This window comes from Macrosteles quadrilineatus, unplaced genomic scaffold (assembly GCF_028750875.1).
Source record: "Macrosteles quadrilineatus isolate MER2022 unplaced genomic scaffold, UCM_ALF_1.0 Scaffold_2__2_contigs__length_208266976, whole genome shotgun sequence".
In the NCBI taxonomy this organism is placed as follows: domain Eukaryota; kingdom Metazoa; phylum Arthropoda; class Insecta; order Hemiptera; family Cicadellidae; genus Macrosteles; species Macrosteles quadrilineatus.
Window position 1 is genome coordinate 81305400 of NW_026542595.1, and position 24825 is coordinate 81330224.

A 24825-nucleotide genomic window follows, 5' to 3' on the forward strand; every position below is an offset into this window, starting at 1 on the left:
AACCCAAACTAATCAATATTATAAAATCAAGTTCAGTAATCGTACTACACCCTCACAAATGCACAGCAATAGTCAGTTGTCCATAGAAAGGAGGAGTTCTGCCTGCGGTGGCTGCAATCAACGTCGTAACTCTGTCTCAATGTGTTTCCTTTCTTACGCTTGACATTGGACGCTTTAAATCTGAGCCAATAGCAGTTTCCGATATTGTCTGTAGGTATTACGTTCACTCCTTGACGTTTATCTTTAATAGTCAAATTCTGGGAGTAGGCCTAAGTGGTAACCCACGTAAAAAAATAAAAAAATATGTTTGCTTTCCCCTAAACATTTCTACTAAAATAACCAATAGAAAAAAAAACAATTCTATTGGTCAGTGAAAAAAGGACGTGGAAGCTATTTTGTTAGTATTGTTAAAAGATAGGAGTACTAATGTGACTAAAAGTATATTATCACAACCTTAATAAATAGCTGAACCAAAACATACAAATGTACAATTTAATCATACAACAGACGTGAGAATAAGGTAATAAACATTTTAGCCTCATTAGTATTTTGTGTTTAAGAGAAAATAAGAGTATAGATAGCCTATGTACTCTTTTGTTAACATTTAACATTTTTTAGCTATATAATGTTTATAGTTTGTGCACTAAAGATTATTTTTAAAAAGAAAAAAAAGACGTCCTCATCTTTTAAAACAGTAGCACTTATATTTATTGAAAACCGTTAATAAAATATTTGTTGTTTAACACCTAACCGGTAAGATCATGAACATATGTTTATTTACCGAGAGGCATTTTTATTTACAGCTTTCCAGTCATGAAGTGATACCTTCCACTATTTATGTGACGAGTCCCGATATCGACAGAGATTTTAAGCCTAATGGACTGTAAGTTATTGGATACATTCATCACCTCCTGCAACATATCAACACTTTTAACTCAGGAAAGTGTAAAGGTTGACGATATTTCGAGTTTTACAAAATTTTGCTACGTAAAAATCATATTGATAGGTATTCTATAAATTTGCATTCTGCCAATGTTATGTCTATTCCTAAAAACCAACCTAAATAAAAAAACAACAAAAAATAATATAGGAACAATATTATATTGGTGATACCATACCAAAACTAAATATTACTATATTCATTTACGGACTATTTTTTTATAATCTATTAATTCAGTAAATTTCATTTAATAATTACATTTACTTTAATTAATTAGTGAAAAATATACTTGTTCAAACTAAGACTTGGAATCACTATTGAAATAAAATGACCAATAAGTATACTATGAATTAATTGAAAAAGTTAATGAAGAGGTTTGCTTTGCTTTCTGTCCACGGTTCACTGTGGCTGAATGCTAATTAGATTTCAGAACTATTAAACCGCTACAAAAGGGGTTCAGTTATTCTTTGTAATTTTAAATTGGAATATTCACTTCAATACCGCTACTACGAAATTACTATGTATTGTTGGTTTGTTGGATACCCATATAATAGCTTTACTGATAAAAACTAATATTTCCTTTTTATTAATAATAATATACCTAATTTATGCAAATTATGTATGTCTAATTGTAAAAAACAGATTTAACAATTCTGTTCTTCTGTTGTTAACTCGTGCAAGTGAAACTGTTAGCGAAACTCTTTTTAGCTATTTTATTGTAAATATTAATGTATGAATCGTATAAACCTAAACAATCTGTACCATCTAACACAACACACGTTAACAACTATCCTACGCAATAATAAAAATTTAAAACATAGTAGAACAAACTTATTCAGGGATCGATAGAAAAAAATTAAACTACTCCTAATATGTATTGTAACTTTTCAAATAGAAAAAAATATAGATCTAGATTCCCATTTTTAACTTGTTATTTTTCTATTGAGACTGTAAACATTAATTACAGGGTCATTAGGTTTTCAAAAATATTAATTGTTGTGATTTTATAATACCACATATCTACTGTAAGTCGAGAAGTGCTTATTAATGAAAATGAAGCCACATTTATGAGAAGGACTAATGTATAATGCTGTAAGTGATAGGAGCCCTGACCACTACTGGAGTGCTGACGATTCTCGTCCTGACATTTATAATTGTGTGGTTTGCCACCTCTAAGATCACTGCGACAAGATATCATTTTTAAATGTGTCTCTTTACATATATTATCGATCCAAATGGTATTTGAATTTGATGATTCAGCCTTGTCAGTACGAAGAAGTCTTTTTTAACGTGTTCAATTAGGACATTTATGAACGAGGGTCGGATAAAATACCATTAATTCAGCATTTTTCTTCAACGTTTTCTTGATATCTTTATATTGTGTAGTATAAATGCTTATCTATTTTACCTTTTCTTTGATCGGTTCTAGTTTAGTTCTCTTATTTTTGTTATTTCTTTTTAAAGCTTTTGTCAACATGTTATCTTTTGGTCTCATGCACATTATACCTAGCTACGTCTTTTATGTATTTTAATTCTTTCTAAAAAATTTCTGAGACAGTTGGGTATCTAACCGATCAAAGAGAAGAAAGAAATGGATAAGTACTACCTATGCCACACGATTTAAGGTATCAAGATTAGAAGTAAATTAGAAAATATCTGACATTTATCAATTCAGTAAACAGTCGTAGGACGAAGTATGTTGAAAAAAGAGTAATATAAAAACTAGATAGAAAGAACACGCTTCTAACATAACACACTTCACCACATGGGATGCATACTTCATAAATAAAATGGACAACTTAGTAAATAGTTATAATGGTCCAACTCAAAATGAAACATTACTAAATTCCAAATATCCAAGTTATAAGTTAAACCAACATAATAATTACGGATATAATTTGATTTTTATAATTTCACTTATTCAATTGTCAATTGTGTTATGACCTCATAATTCTTGATGAATTTTTAATATTTTTTTAAGTCTATTTGTACTTATTTACCTGAATGAGTTAAATGTGTAAGCACGGGCTTTCCGGAAGTTGTACTCCAGCTTGTGAAACTTGTATTTCGTTGGTATAGAGATAGAACGTAATACAGCAGTTGCAATGTTACTTTTGTATAGACGTCTGAAAAGAAGAAGATCTAAAAATCCAGTGCACTGGGCCCACCCTTTAAACGCGAAAAGAAACAAAGTTGGTGTTTTTATATTCTTTTGGATCACTTAAGAAATTACAGTGAAAATTTCTTTTGATATTTTTGAACGAGTATTGCAACTTTCCGACGTGATAAAAACTTGGCGCACAAAGGACCAAAAGTAATACACAAATAACTGAACTCAAAGTACACGTGGTACACCCGACGGACGACATGGTGCCGGATTTATGTGATAAGTCACACTGGGCCGCTACCCCTACTACTCCAGCTCGTTTACTCGACACCGGCAGCTGGAACTCGCCGAGGGGGCACCCCGCATCATCCCTACAGCCATCACTACGGACATGCTTACGGACATCCCTGCGGGCCTTAAAGATGCGTTTTATCATTAGGAGATTTGCTTATTTTTTGTGCTGACATCATAAAAGGGTTCCTTGTTAGTGAAACACACGACACATTTTCTCATGTAAATATTGTCTGAAATTCGTATGCGTATTTTTGAATGTGAATTAAATATTATTTTTTTTGTGTTTCTGAGTTTTGCCACCAAAAAACTGGAGGAACAACACACAAGTCTATGATTAAATATAACGGCATAAAAACTATAACCAACAGATGGCTCATTATACTAGTTACAAAAGTCGGCTATATGTAATGAAAATCTAAAAATATATGAATGGTATTAAAAAATATTTTAAAAACCGAAAAAATGAACAAACTATTTTAATACTTAATTATCACTTCATTTTAGATGTTTATCTTCATAAATTATCTTGTGTAATCTACAGTGTTTTTCTTAACTAGTTCTTTTTGAGAACTTATATGAGGAAGAGAGGAAAAGAATCAACCGGAAAACGTACAGAAAATTAGTTATGACTCAAAATCACTTCAGGGGCTTACTACTGACAGCCGTTGGGATTTTTATCGTCGTCGACAAGGAATCGCCTTCTTTATGGACTTGTAAAAAGAAACTTCGCTAAGCACCATATGAGCATAGCAGTCTTAATTTTTTATAATAATAATAACTGCAGTATCATAATTATATTTATAATTAGGAAAGTAAGAGTTATTTTGTAGTAGTAATGTTGGAAACCTTCGTACTTACTACTACGCTACTAATATAATGTATGTGTTTATACGGTAAGTTTCTGTCTTATTTTTAATGTTTATTGAAGGGATTTTGTTTTAATATTTGTGTTTGATTACTATTCTGTTCTTTAGTGGTTTTAGTTTCTTTATGTTCGACAGCTTTGGCTACGTTTGTGTAATATTTAAGGAATGTGTTGAAACTTTCTCACCTGACGACGGGATCAGATCCAGGAATTGAACATCGTGAAACCTTGTTAGTTTTACTAATCATGAAGGGAAATGTTCACAAAAATCTGTTAGTTAACGAGTATACTGTTTAGATAAATAAGCAAACTTGTTTATTATATTTGATTTCAGTATTGACTACACAGTCTACCTAAATAACGATGTAATATTTTTATAGCTTGATATAAAGTACCTATTACGTACATTTAAACGTCTCTCTCTGTTGTATAACTATGAAGCAGAATATAAAAGTAATCAAGTTCAAATAATCTTGTAATAAAAGCAGTAACGTATTTATCTGACCAATGAAATGACTTCGATCTACGGTATTTAGTATTCAAGGCTAGCCTCTGCTCGTCAACAAATCTTGGGTCGTGGTGCTTCCAATTTATTGGTGACAAAATTGTTACGTATCCTTATACAAAATCTCAATAGTTGTAAAATTACTACGATTTCTATCTCCTTTTTAATTGGCAAATCATTATCATTGGACGAGTGTAAATTTATGTAGTTAATGCAATTGAGAAAATCTTCCGTTCGGCCCAGGCCTAATAGATAGATGTAGATGGGTCCGGATTACAGCAGAACTTTAAATAATCGGTTACGGACCAAGATGAGATGTTGGTAATTTATGTACAAAAACAATAAAGTCAATACGTCTAGTAGAAGCTGAACCTTCTTGGGGCCGACATCTAATTCAACAATAAAACCTGAGTTCCATAGTTAGTTATAGGTTTTAATACAAACTAGGACGTTTGTGTAAACATTGGAAGATTTACATCAAATAAGTTCTTGGTGTTATGCAAACATATTTTGTGTGCAAGTTCGGGTAAAAGTCCAACAGATTATATCAGACACTGACAACTCACAACTTTTAGTGACATATTACATAATGTTTCTTTCCCCTGGACGGATCTTCTTTTTCAATCTCGTGTCCAAAGTTTAAATATTATGTTTATGTGCTGAAAAACACATTAAACTTATCGACCAGACTAGGGTCATTATAAATGATATCTCCATCGAGACCTGACACCTCTGCCATATGTCTGCTGTATTGAGTGTAGGAGTGTGATATAAATACAACAGCTCCACACGGATGGTGTATCGACGAGACTAGGGTCATTATTAACGATAACTCCATCGAGACCTGACACCTCTGTCATATGTCTGCTGTGCGTGTAGGAGTGTGATATAAATACAACGACTCCACACGAATGGTGTATCGACGAGACTAGGGTCATTATTAATGATATCTCCATCGAGACCTGACACCTCTGCCATATGTCTGCTGTATTGAGTGTAGGAGTGTGATATAAATACATCAGCTCCACACGGATGGTGTATCGACGAGACTAGGGTCATTATTAATAATATCTCCATCGAGACCTGACACCTCTGTCATATGTCTGCTGTATTCTGTGTAGGAGTGTAATATAAATACAACAACTCCACACGGATGGTTTATCGACGAGACTAGGGTCATTATTAATGATATCTCCATCGAGACCTGACACCTCTGTCATATGTCTGCTGTGTGTGTAGGAGTGTGATATAAATACAACAATTCCACACGGATGGTGTATCGACGAGACTAGGGTCATAATTAATGGTATCTCCATCGATACCTGACACCTCTGTCATATGTCTGCTGTGTGTGTAGGAGTGTGATATAAATACAACAATTCCACACGGATAGTGTATCGACGAGACTAGGGTCATAATTAATGGTATCTCCATCGATACCTGACACCTCTGTCATATGTCTGCTGTGTGTGTAGGAGTGTGATATAAATACAACAATTCCACACGGATAGTGTATCGACGAGACTAGGGTCATAATTAATTATATCTCCATCGAGACCTGACACTTGTGTCATATGTCTGCTGTGTGTGTAGGAGTGTAATATAAATACAACAACTCCACACGGATGGTGTATCGACGAGACTAGGGTCATTATTAATGATATCTCCATCGAGACCTGACACTTGTGTCATATGTCTGCTGTGTGTGTAGGAGTGTGATATAAATACAACAATTCCACACGGATAGTGTATCGACGAGACTAGGGTCATAATTAATTATATCTCCATCGAGACCTGACACTTGTGTCATATGTCTGCTGTGTGTGTAGGAGTGTGATATAAATACAACAATTCCACACGGATGGTGTATCGACGAGACTAGGGTCATAATTAATGATATCTCCATCGAGACCTGACACCTCTGTCATATGTCTGCTGTGTGTGTAGGAGTGTGATATAAATACAACAATTCCACACGGATCGTGTATCGACGAGACTAGGGTCATAATTAATTATATCTCCATCGAGACCTGACACTTGTGTCATATGTCTGCTGTGTGTGTAGGAGTGTGATATAAATACAACAATTCCACACGGATGGTGTATCGACGAGACTAGGGTCATAATTAATGATATCTCCATCGAGACCTGACACCTCTGTCATATGTCTGCTGTGTGTGTAGGAGTGTGATATAAATACAACAATTCCACACGGATCGTGTATCGACGAGACTAGGGTCATAATTAATGATATCTCCATCGAGACCTGACACCTCTGTCATATGTCTGCTGTGTGTGTAGGAGTGTGATATAAATACAACAATTCCACACGGATGGTGTATCGACGAGACTAGGGTCATAATTAATTATATCTCCATCGAGACCTGACACTTGTGTCATATGTCTGCTGTGTGTGTAGGAGTGTAATATAAATACAACAACTCCACACGGATGGTGTATCGACGAGACTAGGGTCATTATTAATGATATCTCCATCGAGACCTGACATTTGTGTCATATGTCTGCTGTGTGTGTAGGAGTGTAATATAAATACAACAACTCCACACGGATGGTGTATCGACGAGACTAGGGTCATAATTAATTATATCTCCATCGAAACCTGACACCTCTGTCATATGTCTGCTGTATTGAGTGACAGTGTGTGATATACATACATTGTTGCTACCAATTTTCGTTTGGACTTGATTAGCTCAATGCACTTTTGATGAAGTACTTTCAAATTTAAAAACAAGGTCTCTTAGATATGTTTTACGACGGTGGCGTATAATTTAGTCTTTGTATATTATGGAGTCTTAACGATTTAAAAAGCATTAACAGTGACTTATTAACAAATATTAAAAGAAATAAAATCAAATAAATTATACAATACAGACGATGTTGGAATTTTTATTGCATTTTTAATTTTTGTCTATTTTACTCTGAACACGTAAAGATAAAAAATTTATTTAAGACTAAAATACTTTACAAGAGATATTCATGGAACAATATGGTCTACATAGCAGTAATATGGTCATGAATACGTAACAGAAATTAATGCAAGAAAAAATAAATGTTACGCTGGATATGAAACTGGGAGCATTTCATAACTAATATACACTGTTTTCATTTTGTTTGTTGACACCATTTCCAAACAAATCAACTATAGTTAACCTAATCATTACGGTAGTAGAAAGGTTCTACCAATAAATTAAGGGCATTTGACTATAAATTAGATAGCTCATCACTGTACCAAAAATGTTCAAAATTATTCCCTAATAACTAAGGTTAGCGTTGTGAAAACCCTTACATTACATTCAGAGCGTGAACCTCTTTAATTATTAAGACCGAAATTCTTGGAATAATTTGGACACTTTACTTGTAAAAATCGATTGAATGTATTTATATTTTAATAACGAAGTAGAAATAGTATAATCTTTGGTCAAATGTTTTCCGTGGATAAATTTCTCAACATTTATTGGATTTTACTAGGTTAAAAGTGAGCAAATCTTTTTGGCGATAAGCCAACTCAATAGAGTTGACGGTTTACCGGATGCTTGGAGGCGACTCGTGTAGTGAATGTTTAAAGAGAAAAGGGTCTTAGGCAGCCACTTTGTGGCCTCGGCGAACTGATAAAGATATCGTTGAGAAACTATATTATTCCGTCGATACATTAACAATAAAGTAATATCGCAAAGTAAAATCTGTTTTTATACAATAACCTGATTCTTGGGTTGTTTATGTTATATACACATCATTTTATTGCCATTGGGACATACCTGCTGCTTAGAAACCAGCCTTTTTTACAACTTGTTCGAGCCAATAAAAGGACGAATTCGTATCATTAATATATTCGTATACAGACTGTCCCAAAAGTCCCGGACCGGTTTAATATTTTCTAAACGTCAACAGATAAATCAATAAGATTTTGCACATCAACACCACACTTAAAAATCTACTTTTTTAAGGGACTATCAATTTTCTGTCATATCTTGGGGACGTCCCGCAAGGAGTCAGAAGGAAATCTTAAATAGAAGCATAGGTTGACATGCACATCAAATTAAAGACCTTTACTAGTAAATTACAATGCCGTAAATTCAAGCTCAAAAGAACGCCTGAGTAAGAAATGGCAGCCGTTCAAAGATTTCTTGAACCTGCCATTTTGAATCTTTGAAGAACTGCCATTTTTTACTCAGGCGTTCTTTTGAGCTTGAATTTACGGCATTGTAATCTACTAGTGAAGACCTTTAATTTTATGTGCATATCGACCTATGCTTACGTTAACAATTTTTTCCCGATTCCTAGGGCTGTGCCCCCAAATGCAAATTAAATTAATCTTTGAACCACTGTCATTCTTGACTTGGTTGTCCGTTTGAGTTCAAATTTGCGGCATTATATTCTGCTAGTAAAGACCTTTAATTTTATGTACATGTCAACCTATGCTTCTATTTAAGATTTCCTTCTGACTCCTTGCGGGAGTTCCCCATGATGTGACAAAAAATTGATATTTCCTTAAAAAAGTATATTTTTAGGTGTGGTGTTGATGTACCAAATCTTATTGATTTATCTGTTGTCGTTTAGAAAATATTTAACCGGTCCGGGACTTTTGGGACAGTCTGTATAAGTGTAAACATCACAAGTCTAACATAGTTCAAAATTACCTTTTAAGATTACTATACAATTATTATTTCGGTCCAGTTCTCAGTCTTTGTCTGTAACAAAAGATTTGTTATAAAAGAGCCATTAGTCCTGTTCAATCAGCTGAAAAATCATCTTCTTTTTTATTGAGCTTTACGTTTACAATGCCATTTAGGAAACAATTGAGGGGTTCCTTTTGTATGAATCACAATAATACGAGAATAATGCTATTATAATACTTATTTTGAGGGCAATTAATTTAAAATAACGATTAAGCTTAAGTCTGGTTTACGTTTTAATTCATATTACAAATAGGGTATATTGGTTTCAAAATATCAATAATTAACAATACTTTGGAGAGCTTTTTAGTACGGGAAGAGGAATGTAGTATGAGAAAAGTGGATATAATAACATCTCTAATACTGCATTTTACAACTGGTTTAAAAAAATGTCACATAGCCTAGGAGTGATTTTTTTAAAGTTTGAATAGTGTGTATATTATAAGCATTTCCTCATTATTTTCCTCATTATTATTTACTCATCATGAACGAAGTAAGGAGTTTATTTACTTACAAAAATCTTGCATGTAACTATGGTAGTTAAGAGTGTCCGTTGGGCAAGATTACACCATTCAGTATAGGCTAAATCTGTTTCAAAAACAGTATTCCCATATTTCTATTAGACAAAAATACACAAACCCCTCTTGTTAAAATATTTTTCATCGTGTATGTATAACTTTTTTGATGTTTAATGCTGTTGATTAGCATATTTTTACATACTAAATAACACTTATTGAGTTAGAAGAGATTTAGTTGAGATTTTAAATATTGAGGTTTGTAGGTTGAAATAGCAGGTTATTAACGTTTATAGGATGGAGAGTGTATCCGAACACTGCTGTAAAAAAAACGATAACAAAACATTGAGTTGAAGCTTTTCTCTGTCTCGCTGTTTTGTTTTCTCAAAAGAATGGTTATCTTAAAATTTATATTTTAATTCTAATTTTTCTTTTACATTACTTTCACTTTAGTTTGATTTATTTATTTATCAATTAGTATTCTCGTCGTAATAACTTTTTCAGCTAGTTAAAATATACAAAATTAACTAAGATAAAAAAATATAGATTAGCGACAAACCCTCAAAGGTTATTTAGTATGCAAAAAGCCTGAACAAAAGATAAATATCTAATGATAAGTTTTTAGATTCTTTATACAATCTTAAATAGGATTAATAGTTGTAAGAATCTTGTTTAGAACAAAAAATATAGATCCATCTAAGCAGGAAACCATTCTCTGTTGGAAAGCCCCCAACTCTAATCTCAATGTATCTCAGTAGTAGTAATAATCATCGCTTTTATCACAATGGCAAAATTGGTTGTCATTTGGTACTCAAGGTTAAATCAGTGAGATTTTTCAATACATAAAAAGGATATTTAAGGACGTATCCTTTTTGTCATAACCTGTATTATCATGAAACGCGTCATTTTACTACGCAGTAAAAGAAGATAATTAGATTTGAAGTAATAGGTTGATCTAGTAGACGAATAAATCTTTAAATTAAAACAGAAAAGATTAACACCTTTTAGCAATTTTATTTCATAAGTAGAACAATCTCGATACTGCAACAGGTAAGATATCGTTTCATCTAGCGGGCAACAAAGTTTCCGTTATTGGAAAACCCGTTCCGCCAGCCAATACGTTTTAGTTAGCTAACTATTGACGTAGAATGAAAATCAAATCAAATTTTGTTTTATGAATTTACTCACTGTAATTTTAAACGACATGGTGAGACGGTAGACTGTTTTGCATCAAATTAGTATAAGAATGTGTTACTATGGTTTTGAATTCCTGCCAAATAAGCGTTAACAGTAAACAAAACTTTTCCGATCCCTAGATGTGTTTTGAAAGCCTCCTTGGTAAAAAGCAATGTTTAATACTGTATATATCGTGAAATTTTTAAAAGTGAAATTATTAATAATTAGACTATTTTCTATTAATATTATACGATATTATACTACAATGATCATAGTTTCAATACCATTAATAAAATATATTGTACATGTTAGATGGTGAATTTGTTGTTATTGACCTTACCTTATTTAACAACACAGTAATGATCAACTTCTTTGTATCTATAAATTAGTTGCAGAATATGCAGAAAAGATTTTCTATTCTAATATTGAAACTAAAAAAAGTTAAACCCGAAGGGTTTAACTTTGATATTTTCCAATTTGTTTATAATATATAGTCTTTAACCAGTATTAAAACTGTATTGAGTCTGATTAAAACGCGCCATCAAAGTCTGTGTGTTTGAAACATTGGCATGAAACATCAACCCTCTCTCTCAAGCTAACCTTAAAAACAAAACTAGCTGTTATTCTCGATGGTGGAACTTATAGTTTATTAAGATCAACCTTAGATGTAACAAAGGCGACAATTCCTCTTACGTAAAAATTAAGTCTATATTATTACAAACCACATCAATGACATCTTAAATCGAGACCAGAACATAGTAGTTAGCTAATTTAAAAAAGAACTGTAATGGTAGAAGATTATTTTTTAAACTACTAGAACAACTAGTTATTTCAGTCATAAAATTAACACATTTTGGACATTTACTTGTCTCATGGTTTCTTTATTTTTAACTAATCCTCTCAACATGATAATCAGCTGTCATGTACATGTGCATCAGTAGATTTTCAAGGTAGGGATGAGCCCTACCTCTTCCCCCCCCTACCCCCCCCCCTACCCCCCCTACCCCCCTACCCTCTCTGTTCTTTTTTGATGGATAAAAGAGCAAGTAATGCCATATTTTCTATTAATAGCACCAGCTTACGAACCCAATATATTGCTAAAGAATTTCTAGTTTGAGTTGATGATGGTTTGTTGCTTTTTCCCGGGATTTCTATACCAAGGTACTCCCGAAGTCCTAATTCATCATTTGTGTTTTGACTTTAGCAGGAGGTAATATACAAAGGGGGTTCATATAATAAGCAGAACACGTTATAAGTAACCATTATATAACACGTTCTATAATAAATCTTCCGTGTTTCTGTAGAATATTAATCGCTTTATCTTAGGGGTAATTAAATTTTTCAACTAAAAATCAATGCCTAAGGTAAAATAAAAACTATCAATAAAGTGCATGCAACATAGGACAGTAAATTGTTCGTAGCATTTTCTAGTTGTTTAAACCCTGTTTCCCGAAGTTTAACTAGTTGACGTTAGGTGTGTAACAACTTTACAAGTTGCTGTAACTGGAGGCATCGTTCCTGCTACTCCCTCCGTAATAGACTTACAACAGCATCGACGTTGTCTCCCAAAGTTTAAATGGAATTTAAGTTCATAATGAAAATAATCAACATTTTAAGTAGTTGAGGTGGTAAAGCCAGAAACTCGCATATTAAAATTCTTATTTAGTTAACTTTTCAAGAAATCACGGTTCATGTAGTCAAGGAATACTTTCCGCAAAGATGAAAACTTGTCAATTAGTAATAAGCAATTAGTAAATCAGTTTTTCTGGATTTGAAACATTTCAGTAGCTTAATCCAAAAGCAACCTAATGCATAATATAATAACATATTCGTATGTCTCAATACTTTTATTGCTCCAGTAAGTTTACGTTATACCAAATTTAAGTAATATTATCTTAAACTAGGATTTACCTCATAAGCTAGATTTAAACCTTTAATAACAACATTAAGTGAGTTGGCTTTGATTCATAAGGTATTCTTTCATACTCCTCACACCCATGGTATTATAATGGCTGTCATCTGATAAAAGACTGACGCTTCGGAATCTATTTAACCTAGAGATTATTTACATATTTTACACATTTCTCAGAAATATATTTTATAGAATGAATTGTACTATTTAATACATTTACAACCTTTTGGAATATAGATACACTATTTATGAAATGTTTATAAACTAGGTATTTGTGTTTTGTAAAAATTATACAAACAGTGACATAATTATATGAGATTCATATAAACATTCGTTCATTCGATAAACCGACTAATAATAGAACTTAATGACATGACTGAATTATGAAAACGAGTTTCGTTCTCTCAATGCGGGAAAACGAATTCAGTATAAACAATACTTTGGTGAGACTGGTTTACATTCACATTTGGATATATTGCCCTCATATTTCCACGTTTTAAACTTGCACTCATATTTCACATCTCGCTGAAATGGATTTCGTTTCTCCATTTCCCAACACCTGTGTTTGAAAGCCTTTCATTCTAAATATATTTTGTAATTATTGTTTTATGAAACCTATTAGGCCTATATAAAATGTAAATAACCCTAAAGAGTAAAACGGCTAATTTATACCCGCACCACATACATTAAAAACGGCTGTTTTTGCTGCAGTATGACGAAAAATTGTTTTCTTATTGATGAATTAAAAAATATACAGCAATTATTAGTAACAATAGTAGCCTAAATAAAAATGTTAAATATAATGTAAAAAAACAAACTAATTTACAGGAGCAAAACCATTACCAAACAATATGATATGTGGTCAATTGCGATAGTCATCAGAGTGTTTTAAATGGTGTTTATTAAACATCACTTGAATCCAATTAGTTAAACACATCTTGAATAAAGCAAATGGAGATTTGTTTTATTGTTTGTTTGGTATTGGTGGGGGGTATAAACCCATCACAATTAATTATATGATTATAATCATTGCTTAATGTTCATTATATGAAAACCAACGATCACTTTACTATATGCTGTAACTTTGACTAAAGTGAAATACTTATCTATATAATTAAAATTACAGCTTAAACTATACATTTTGTATCATTAAGTCTTTTGTATTTTTTCGATTCATAGCCCATGAAGTTCAAAATGAGTCTTGCCTTTATTTCTGTCCGTCTGTCTGTCATTGTGTTTGTGACCAAAATATCAAATTACGCAAAGCCAAAGGCGAGTAAATAATTATACTTTCAAAACTGCAAGATATTTATAGTATTTAACATTGTTTTTCAACAAAGATACCTTCAAAATACAGCCAGGGATATGCTATTTATTGTTTAATGATACGGTTTTAATTTACAGATTTATTCGTGTACTAAATCAAACTATTTCTCCACTTAAAATTTTCTTCTTGTACTATGTAGTAAAATGAAGATTTATATCGTGAAAAATCGCACTGATTTAAAATAGGGTACCAAATGACAACCAATTTTCCATTACTTATAATACTTATACTTCCAATTATTACTACTATAACATAGGGTTTACAGTTGGGAGCTATGCAACAGAGAATGATTTCCTCCTTAAATGGATGTATATCTTTTGTACTAATCAAGATACTTACAACAATTAATTCTATTAGAAATTGTATAAAGAATCCAAACTACGCAACCTGCTCCGAGAAAAGTAGAGTAACGATCAAGATTTAAATAGTTTTACTGTATTTACTGGATTGGTGAAAATGTTTTAACAAAGTTATTATAACTGCTTATAAAATAAATCTGAACCCTATTTTTTGCGATTTTCACATTTTCTTTTAATGTTTATTATACAGGGTAAATATAAAGTCAAGACCCCCCCATCTTTATAAGTAAATGTACAGAGATATCTTTTTGGTGTTCGTGCAATTTTAGCAGGAAGTTTCATTTTATGATTTTGAAATTTTTTAATGTTCCCAAAAAAAGGTGGAATTTTTAGGCAACTTTTGTTCTGGACAGCGTAAATAAAAATGGAAGTGGATCGTGATTCATACTTTATCAATCTTATATGTTTGTACCAGAATGTGTCCTATTGAAAATTGTGTTTCCTCCAAAAGAACTACTAATACATATAATAATTCCAATTATTGTGATGTGTGTGGGGACAGAACGAAAACGCTTATTCGCGGCGACAGTTACGTAATATTCCGATGCCAAAAAATGACGGACGGTAAGAAAGAACACTCTGGAAAATTCTTTTTTCTTCCTTGAAAATGCAAAGTTTAGCCTCATTAACTTACAATAGTTTATTTTTTTGCTTTAATGTTGTCAACTAAGATTTTTTGGTCAGGGAAACAAGATCATCTACATCCCAAACTAGTAGGATATTATAAAGGACATTATAAGGATATTGTAAAGCAGTTTATAATAATTTTTTTTTTTTATATTCTTAACTGGTATTGATTTTGTCTCCAAAAAAGTCTAACATAGTTAAAAATTACCTTTTAAGATTACTATACAATTATTGCTTCGGTCCAGTTCTCAGTCTTTGTCTGTAACAAAAGAGTTCTTATAAAAGAGCCATTAGTCCTGTTAAATCAGTTGAAAAATCATCTTCCTTTTTATTGAGCTTTACTTTTACAATGCCATTTAGGAAACAATTAAAGGGTTCTTTTTTTATCGCAATAATACGAGGGTAAAGCTATTAAAAAACTTATTGTTAGCTAAACTAATTAAACATTTTGATTTAGCTTAATAAAGCTTTAATATTGTGTATTTGAAATACCGAAAATGATAAATACTTTAAAGAACTTTCTAAAAATCAAAGAAATGTATATTTTGGTAATGTAGTATGGGAAGAGTGTCCGTAATACAAGATTACACCACTCGTCAAACATCTGTTTCAATAACAGTATTCCCATGTTTCTATTACACACAAAGATACAAACCCCTCTTTTTTAAATATTTTAGATTAATTAATGCTGTTTCTTAACATATTTTTAAATAAGTTAATAAAAGGACATTAATCTAAGAAGATGGAGTCGAGATTTTTAATATTAAGGTTTGTATTGTTAAAATAGCAGGTTGGCAACATTAGTTGGCTTGAGAGTGGATGGTTTTCAAGTGCTGCTAATAAAAAACATCAAGAAAAACATTGATTTGAAGCTTTTCTTGGTCTCGTTGTACTGCGACGTGAACCTTTAGTTGTAAACATATTTAGATGTCAATAAACACGATGTATTTGAGCCTGTTTACATGCCGTTTACAGCCGCGTTGCGGCCGAATAAGATTTGTCTAAAGTCTGGAAAATTATAATTGATTTGTTTGCTTAACGAACCCATTGACAAGAAAAAAATATCATCTTATAAAAAGTCTTATCTTAATTTCAGCAGATTCTGTCAACTGACCCGTCATCATTTTCCTGCTTTAAAGACAAACCCAATGGATAAGAGAGGACGTCTTGTCTCGTCAAAAATATTAATAACATACAATATAGATTAACATGTTCGACAAAGGTAACTAAAAGAATTGACAGAATTGTCATTTAAACATCTGATGCACCATTTGCAGTTGTTGCACTGCACCGAAATATTTGTTTCAAACTAAGGGATATACGGGGTGATTGGTACTCAGTGTTACAAAATTTTTTTCTATGTTTTAAATGTTAAAGACACCATGCTTTGTAGTCTTCAAACCACAAAAGCGTACATAAGCAGACATAAAGCTCAATGGTGTAGTAGCATATGGTTGGAAAGCTTATGCAGTAAAATGCCGTAGTTTTTAACATATTCCGACACTTTCTTGTAGGTATACAGTGTGTGAAAAATGCAATAGACCATTGTTTTTTAAATCTTTATCAAACGTCTTAATTTTTATCTTTGAATCTATTTACAATGGAGTTTTTACAACTGATCCTCTGTCATTTTCTATTACTCTTGTTCAAAATTTAATGTAGAACGCGAAAATGAAATTATCTACTCAAATCCAACAGGTAATTGGGAAATCGCTATATTAAGTTTAAAAGCGTGGTTATTTTTGAAAAACGTAAAATAATTTTTTGGGAAGCTAATTTTTAGACTTGGAACATTTAAAATGCATCATTACACTTCATTTACTTTGTACTTACAACAAAAAAATTTTTTCACACTGAGTACCAATCACCCTGTATAGTGTTTACACTAGTTCCAAACGTATATGATTATGCTGCCCAAGATGAACCCCATAGCAATACTATAAAGACAACCCTCATTACATTTGGCCGAATGCTTAAATAGAAGAAAAAAAAATAAAAAAACTAAGATAAAATCTGTAACCATACATTAGACTTGGGACCATTTCACATTATTAAATACTATTAACGTTCTGATGTTGGGCTATATAATAGGGGTAAAGAAATAATATATTTAAGATAATAATTTAATATAAAATGGATTCATAAGATTGTTGAATGTTAATATCCCGTCAAAGACATTAAAGTTAGCATGAGTATTAATCTATGCATAATGAGGTTGGTATATGATGTGGTTTAAAATCACTTCTACAGCGACAACTATCGCTGTAATGGCTCTGCCGCAGTGTAGCCGCAGTAAATGGTGGTGTTGAATAATACATCAGCCGTGGTTAATTATTGTATAGGAATGTGAAGGATATAGACTCCCATGGAAAGAAAATATATTTTAAACTTAATCAATAAGTAAAATATTATTATACACAATTTCATCTCCTACGTCGATTCATATTCTGCCAATCGGCACTACTTTTTACTTTCTCCCTTTATACCATACTATAAGGAGAAAGTATTTTTACGTCAAAATTTTTTAGTTTGAGTGGATATTACCGTTTTGGGGCCCCCAGGACCCAAAACAGTGGTTTTCGAAGTTATGTGTGTTTGCCTGTATGTGTGGATGTGTACGGAACTACAGACCACATCTGAAGTTCCATTTTGATAACATTTTGTAAGTAGGTACTAATCCATGGTGTCTTAATTTTTACTTTTTTGGAAATTTTTTTCTAATGGTGATTTTCCCATTAAAACCTATAAAATAAAGGAAAAATCTAATTTTCTCAATAACGGCCCAAACTATTTTGATACAAATTTAGTATGTTATAGCCCTTTGAAGTCTGAACGAAAAAGGTACAACTCCCATTACTGTAAAAATAACCGTTCAGAAGTTATTCTTACTTATGTCATTTTCCCATTAAAAACACAATGACCTAACGGAAAATAGCTTTTTTGCTGGTATTGATTAAAATTTTTATGTCATGCTATGCTTCTTATAATTCTAAACAATACAGGGTGATTGATATAAGTGTGTAGCCGTTTTATTCTAAAACTATAAGAGATATCAAAAAAAGTTAAATGGTAAGTGCCTTGGATTTTTTATTTAAAAAATTGTAGTCAATTCAAAAAAAAATATTTTAGCCGCCATTTTTCCAATATGGCCGCCAACTTTGATTTTTCCTACGGAACACCCTGTATTTTATGATGTATTCCGGTAGAAAATGTAATTTTAAGACGATTTTATTTCTGTGATTTTTTTCATAAACCTAACCGTTTCAAAGATAATAATGTTTAAAGTTTTAAAAATTATGCATAAGAAAGAGTTTCGATAAAGGCCTAAGCAAGCATGCCAGCTGTTTTATTAAAAAAAAACTATTCAAAATTTCACAACTTTAACCATTATTATCTTTGAAACGATGAGGTTTATGAAAAAAAAATCACAAGAATAAAATCGTCTTAAAATTACATTTGCTACCGGAATACATCATGAAATACAGGGTGTTCTATAAGAAAAATCAAAGTTCGCGGCCATATTGGAAAAATGGCTGCTAAAAAAAATTTTCGATTTGACTACAATTTTTAACATAAAAAAAATCCAAGGCACTTACCATTTAACTTTTTTTGATATCTCTTATGGTTTTCGAATAAAACGGCTGGCACACTTATATCAATCACCCTGTATAGAGCCACCCACCATTGTTGTTACGGTTCAAAGGTTATTGCGACTTTTTGTTTTTTTAATACAATATCCTTGGTAACCTCCAACAGATTACCCATGATAAAGGTTGTTCACAACCTAATGGGAGAAAGTATGTGTCAGATTGCTGGTATCGTTTATTAGTTATTTTATAATGCTCTAACTAATTGGTTTAAAATCAACCTAAAGGAAGAAATGCCATTGTAAAATATAATTATAGATCAAGGTAAGAAATCTTTTAGTTTATAAAAGACCCTACACTAAAAACAATATGTAGTAAGTCGTGTTAATCAGAAGAAGAAAATATTTTGCGCTAGGTTGATTCAATATATTTTTGAAAAGGGCAGAAAATCATATTCAAGGATGTAGGAGCCTCGTACACGTTTTCACCCTGTATTGCAATAAAGAAAAATTGCCAACCTAGGAAAATATATTGTTTAATTTGAAACGAAAATAAACTTTTGGAATTAGAACCAAAACGTTTGAACTCTCGATCAGTATTTCATCAAAAGAACAATTTCACCACTGCAACAGGTAAAATATCGTTTCATCTAGCGTTGATAATGCTACAAACTTTCCGTTATTGGCAGACCCGGACCGCATGCCAATAGGGTTTAGTTAGCGATCTATTTACGTTGGATAAGCATTATATTAACGAATACTTTTACTTTGGGAATTAATCCACCATTTAAAACCTGTGTTCCATGCCCGTTTTAATGCACTATGATAAAATACCAATTACACTGTACAATTTTGGGAAATAAAATATTAATTTGAACAGGATTTAAAAATACATTAAATATGAAGTCAATACCAAGCAAAGTTTTTTATTTATATATATATATATATATTTTTTTTTTTCAGGAAAAGACTGAAAAATTATTTTTAGTTCAACATGTTATGTTAGACAAACCCTATTGTAAATAACTTAATGGCCGAAATAAATCTTGAATCTTGAACACTCCATAATTTATGAACAGAAAAAAAACAGTGTGACAACATTATGGTCTTACCTTTGAAATTTGTTATGTTTAGAAACAAATATAGGAAGTTGTGAAAAATTGCTCAAAAGCACTGGAGCTCAATCCAAAGTATGAAAAGAATTTGTCAAGAAGAGCGAAAGCTTACCAAACACTGGACCAGCTGACTAGATGTCTCGAGGACCTCACAGCGATAAGCATTTTAGAGAAATTCCAAAACAAAAACACCATAGAAATGGCAGACATTATTTTGAACAAATTGGGTTAGTGTCATCACAGTGAGCTTAATCTTGTAGATTATCACTTAACTTAAACACTTAGCATTCCCTCTGTGAGAATCATAACATCGATCACAAATTAGTATATGTAGCCTAATTCAATTATTGCAAGCTAAGGAGAGCTTCTAAAAATATTGTAATTATGATAATAATAAATCAAAGATAATATTTGATTTGATTTGAAGTTGGTATCATAAGGAAAATAATTTAAAAACATTGACTCATTGTCATTGTCATTTATTTATTTATTTTATTTTATTTTCCAATGCTACAAAACAGCACATACCAATTATTTTGTAGCATTAATCATGTAAAAAAAATGACAAAAAGAGTATTACAATATGGATGGCTGGTCATCAGTGTTACAAAATTTTTTGGCGTAAGTACTAAGTAAATGCAGTGTAATGATGCATATAAAAGGTTCCAAGTCCAAAAATTAGCTTCCCAAAGAATTATTTTATGTTTTTCAAAAATAACTATGTTTTCAAACTTAATACAGTTATTTCTCAGTTACCTGTAAATGGATTTGAGTAGACAATGTCATTTTCGTGTTCTACATTAAATTTTGAATAAGAATAATATAAAATGACGGAGTATCAGTTGTAAAAACTCCATTGTAAATTGATTCAAAGATAAAAATTAAGATGTTTGAAAAAAATTTAAAAAACATTGGTCTATTGTATTTTTTCACACCCTGTATACAAGAAAGTGTCCGAATATGTGAAAACTGCGCCATTTTATAAGCTTTCCAACCATATGCTACACTATTGAGGTTTAGAAATTCTGTTGTTTGTTTTAGTGGTTTGAATACCAGAAAACAGGGAACTTTTTTACTGTTTTTACTGTTAAAGCTGAAACAAAAATACAACTTTTGCTTAATACATACCGGCTTTATATGTTTTAAATGTTAAAGACACCCTGTTTTCTGGTATTCAAACCACTAAAACAAACAACAGAATTTCTAAACCTCAATAGTGTAGCATATGGTTGGAAAGCTTATAAAATGGCGCAGTTTTTAACATATTCGGACACTTTCTTGTATACAGGGTGTGAAAAAATACAATAGACCAATGTTTTTAAAATTTTTTTCAAACATCTTAATTTTTATCTTTGAATTAATTTACAATGGAGTTTTTACAACTGATACTCCGTCATTTTATATTATTCTTATTCAAAATTTAATGTAGAACACGAAAATGACATTGTCTACTCAAATCCATTTACAGGTAACTGAGAAATAGCTGTATTAAGTTTGAAGACATAGTTATTTTTGAAAAACATAAAATAATTCTTTGGGAAGCTAATTTTTGGACTTGGAACCTTTTATATGCATCATTACACTGCATTTACTTTGTACTTACGCCAAAAAATTTGTGTGACACTGATGACCAGCCACCCTATATAAATAAATATAACAAGGGAAAAATGTCCGTCTTCTATGGTGGCAATCATATAACAGTTTCTTTCAAAATATAAGTATAAAATATAAATACAAGAATACAAAACATAAATGAATACCAAATAAATAAGAATGCAATATAATATTTAAATATCCAATAACAATAGAATTTAACTAACTAAAATAATAATACTGATGGTCATGAATCAAATATAGTATAATAATAATAAATACGCAATGAATATAATATAAAAAATAATTAGGTACTATTACGAAAAACTATTAATTAATGTTGATAAGAAAGTCTGAAATAATTTGACAAATAGACATTTAACATTTTGTGTGATAAGTAAAATATATCTAACTGATAGGCAATACAAGTGCGAGACATTAGATTTAGTGGTGAATTGAATCCAAGATTGGTACGAGAGTAACTAGGGGTAAAGACAAGAGTGCTGCGTGAATTGTGTCGTGGAACGTGAAAATTGATTTGTCCCAGCAAGTCACTATCGTCCAGAACACCGCTCACCAGTTTATGGAGATATAATAAGGCGGCCAACTTCCTTCTGTCATTGAGACTAGTCATTTCAAACATGGTCAAGAGCTGGTGGTATGAAATGTTAAATGTATAGTGACCAAATGTTTTAAAATACATAAATCTTAAAAACCTTTTTTGAATTGCCTCAATCATGTCTACAAGATAAAGCTAATGCGGATACCATACAACTGATGCATATTCTAATCGTGAGCGCACTAATGAACAAAATAATAATTTTATTGAATTTAAATTTTTCAAAAAGCTACAAGATCTATGAATGAAACCTAATACTGAATAAGCTGCCTTACAAGTGCTCATTACGTGTTCTGCAAATAAAAATTTACCATCGAAAACAACACCAAGATCTTTAAATGTTGACTTTCTACATAAGACAACACCATCCATTGTGTAAGGAAAGTTTACAATGCACAATATTACCCTTGGATTGAATCTTATTTGGGCCCAATTTCAATCGGAGTTTGTGTTCTAGAACAATTATATTCACATTAACAGAATTAATTAATCATAACAGTAACAAACAATCCGTAGTGTTATTTAATATTATCGTTACATTATACCAAAAATGTGAACTCAAAACATCTTCAATGTATATCTAATATGTAACATTTTAAGGAAAAACAATTGTTAATACAATAACCATTTATTGAGCTAACTGCATTTATTTTATATGTATTTAATGTGTAGGTAAATTAAATGCCAGAAAGGCAATGGAAAACAATTTGAATGAGGTAGAAGGAAAGTTAAAGACCTTTGCTGTTAGCCTCGAAGAGCTCCATCAAGCAGTTAAGGATGTAAAAAAATCAATAGTATCCATAGAGGAATCTATTAAGACCGACCTAAACGACATAAAGGAAAAACAGGTATCCTATCACGATAGACTAAACAACTTACAAGAATCGAATAAGAAATCATCTAAATTAATTACAGCGTTGGATGATAAGCTCAAGACGCTACAAGACTCGGATTAAAAAACGTCTACATATTTAGTATCTTTGGATGATAAGCTCAAGAAGCTGAAAGACTCGGATGAGAAAACGTCTACACGTTTGATATCTTTGGATAAAAAAATCAAAAAGCTACATGAATCAGACGAGAAAACTTCTGCATCGTCAGTATCTTTGGATGATAAGCTCAAGAAGCTACAAGACTCGGATGAGAAAACGTCTGCGTCTTTAGTATCTTTGGATTTAAAAATCTAAAATCTACATGAATCAGATGGGAAAACATCTGAATCGTTGGTATCTTTGGATGAAGAGATAAAGAAACTGCAAGAATCAGATGAGAAAACATCAAAATTATTAAGAACCTATGATAGAAGGATAAACACGTTGGATGAATCAGATGTCAAAACTTTAAAATTGCTTACAACTATTAATGCAAAGCTCACTGTATTACTTACAACAACAGGATTATCTCCCTCTTAAAATATCCAGCATGTATCGTGCGCGCGCACGACCTGTCTAGCCTTGTTTTCAAACCCGACTTCGAAGTTCAATGAATTTGTCCTTGACGCTCGCCATCTGCCTCGCAAGGTCGATGACCGTACCTGTCCAGACCTGTATAAGCACTCCGTATAAAACCTAGAACTGGTTTGCTGGTTTAGTCAGTATGGAAGCGTCAGTGAAGCGGTCGGCACCAGTTCCGCGTAAAGATCTTTCGCGAGTGAAACGTAAACGTACTAAAGCTCCTCCTCCTCCTTTACCAGTGCATAATGTAATATACTCCGATGTAAATACTATGGACATTGACCAGCTTCTTGCATCTTTAACTGGTGAGACTCTACAAGACGTATCTGATTCCGTACGCACAACAGCAGGTGCGGTCGAAACAAATTACTATACCCGCGGGTGTTCTAAAGTTTGCAGTCAAAATGTTAACGCAGTGGAAGAGGATTACGGTTCAAAGGATGTGGAAGAGTACCGGCCAGAACAACCGTCAATTCTACATCAGAAAACACCATCCTCAACAAAATCTGCCACACGTGCTAGGTCGAGCAAAGTTTTTCGCCAGAAAGATCTTCAAGGTAATCTACATACCTCAATTTTGCCACAACTGCCGCCGCCGCCGCTACCACCTCAACATTCGCAACAACTATTACAGAATACATCAACAGCTAAGTTATCTTCATTACCACCCTCAACGTCGTCTTCAGTGTCATATACGTCTTCGTCGTCAGCACCGACAACATCTGTGGTGAGTCACTCTCATAGTATACACCAGCCACACAAAGCAGCTGTGCGTTCTGATCAGCAGCCTAACTCATGAGAACCACATCTTTTATTAGACAGATTATAAAGTTGCAAACCAGGCTCATGCAGCTGTTGGTCTTGATTCAATTAAATACTTTTCTCCTTCTATTTGTTTGGTAAATAATTAAACCTCAATTGAATTGACATTTGAAGATCTTTTGAGTCTGCAAAGCTCTACAGTTCACCACTCTATCGACAAATTTTACTCCGATGAAACTCCATTCAATCCGTTCTATCTACATACAGTCATATTGGAACATAGACCAAATGGATTAGTATCATTTTGTCACTATCGTCTGAGAAACAAGCCGGTTAATCACAATTTGAATTCTGTTACACGTTCAAGACCTTCAA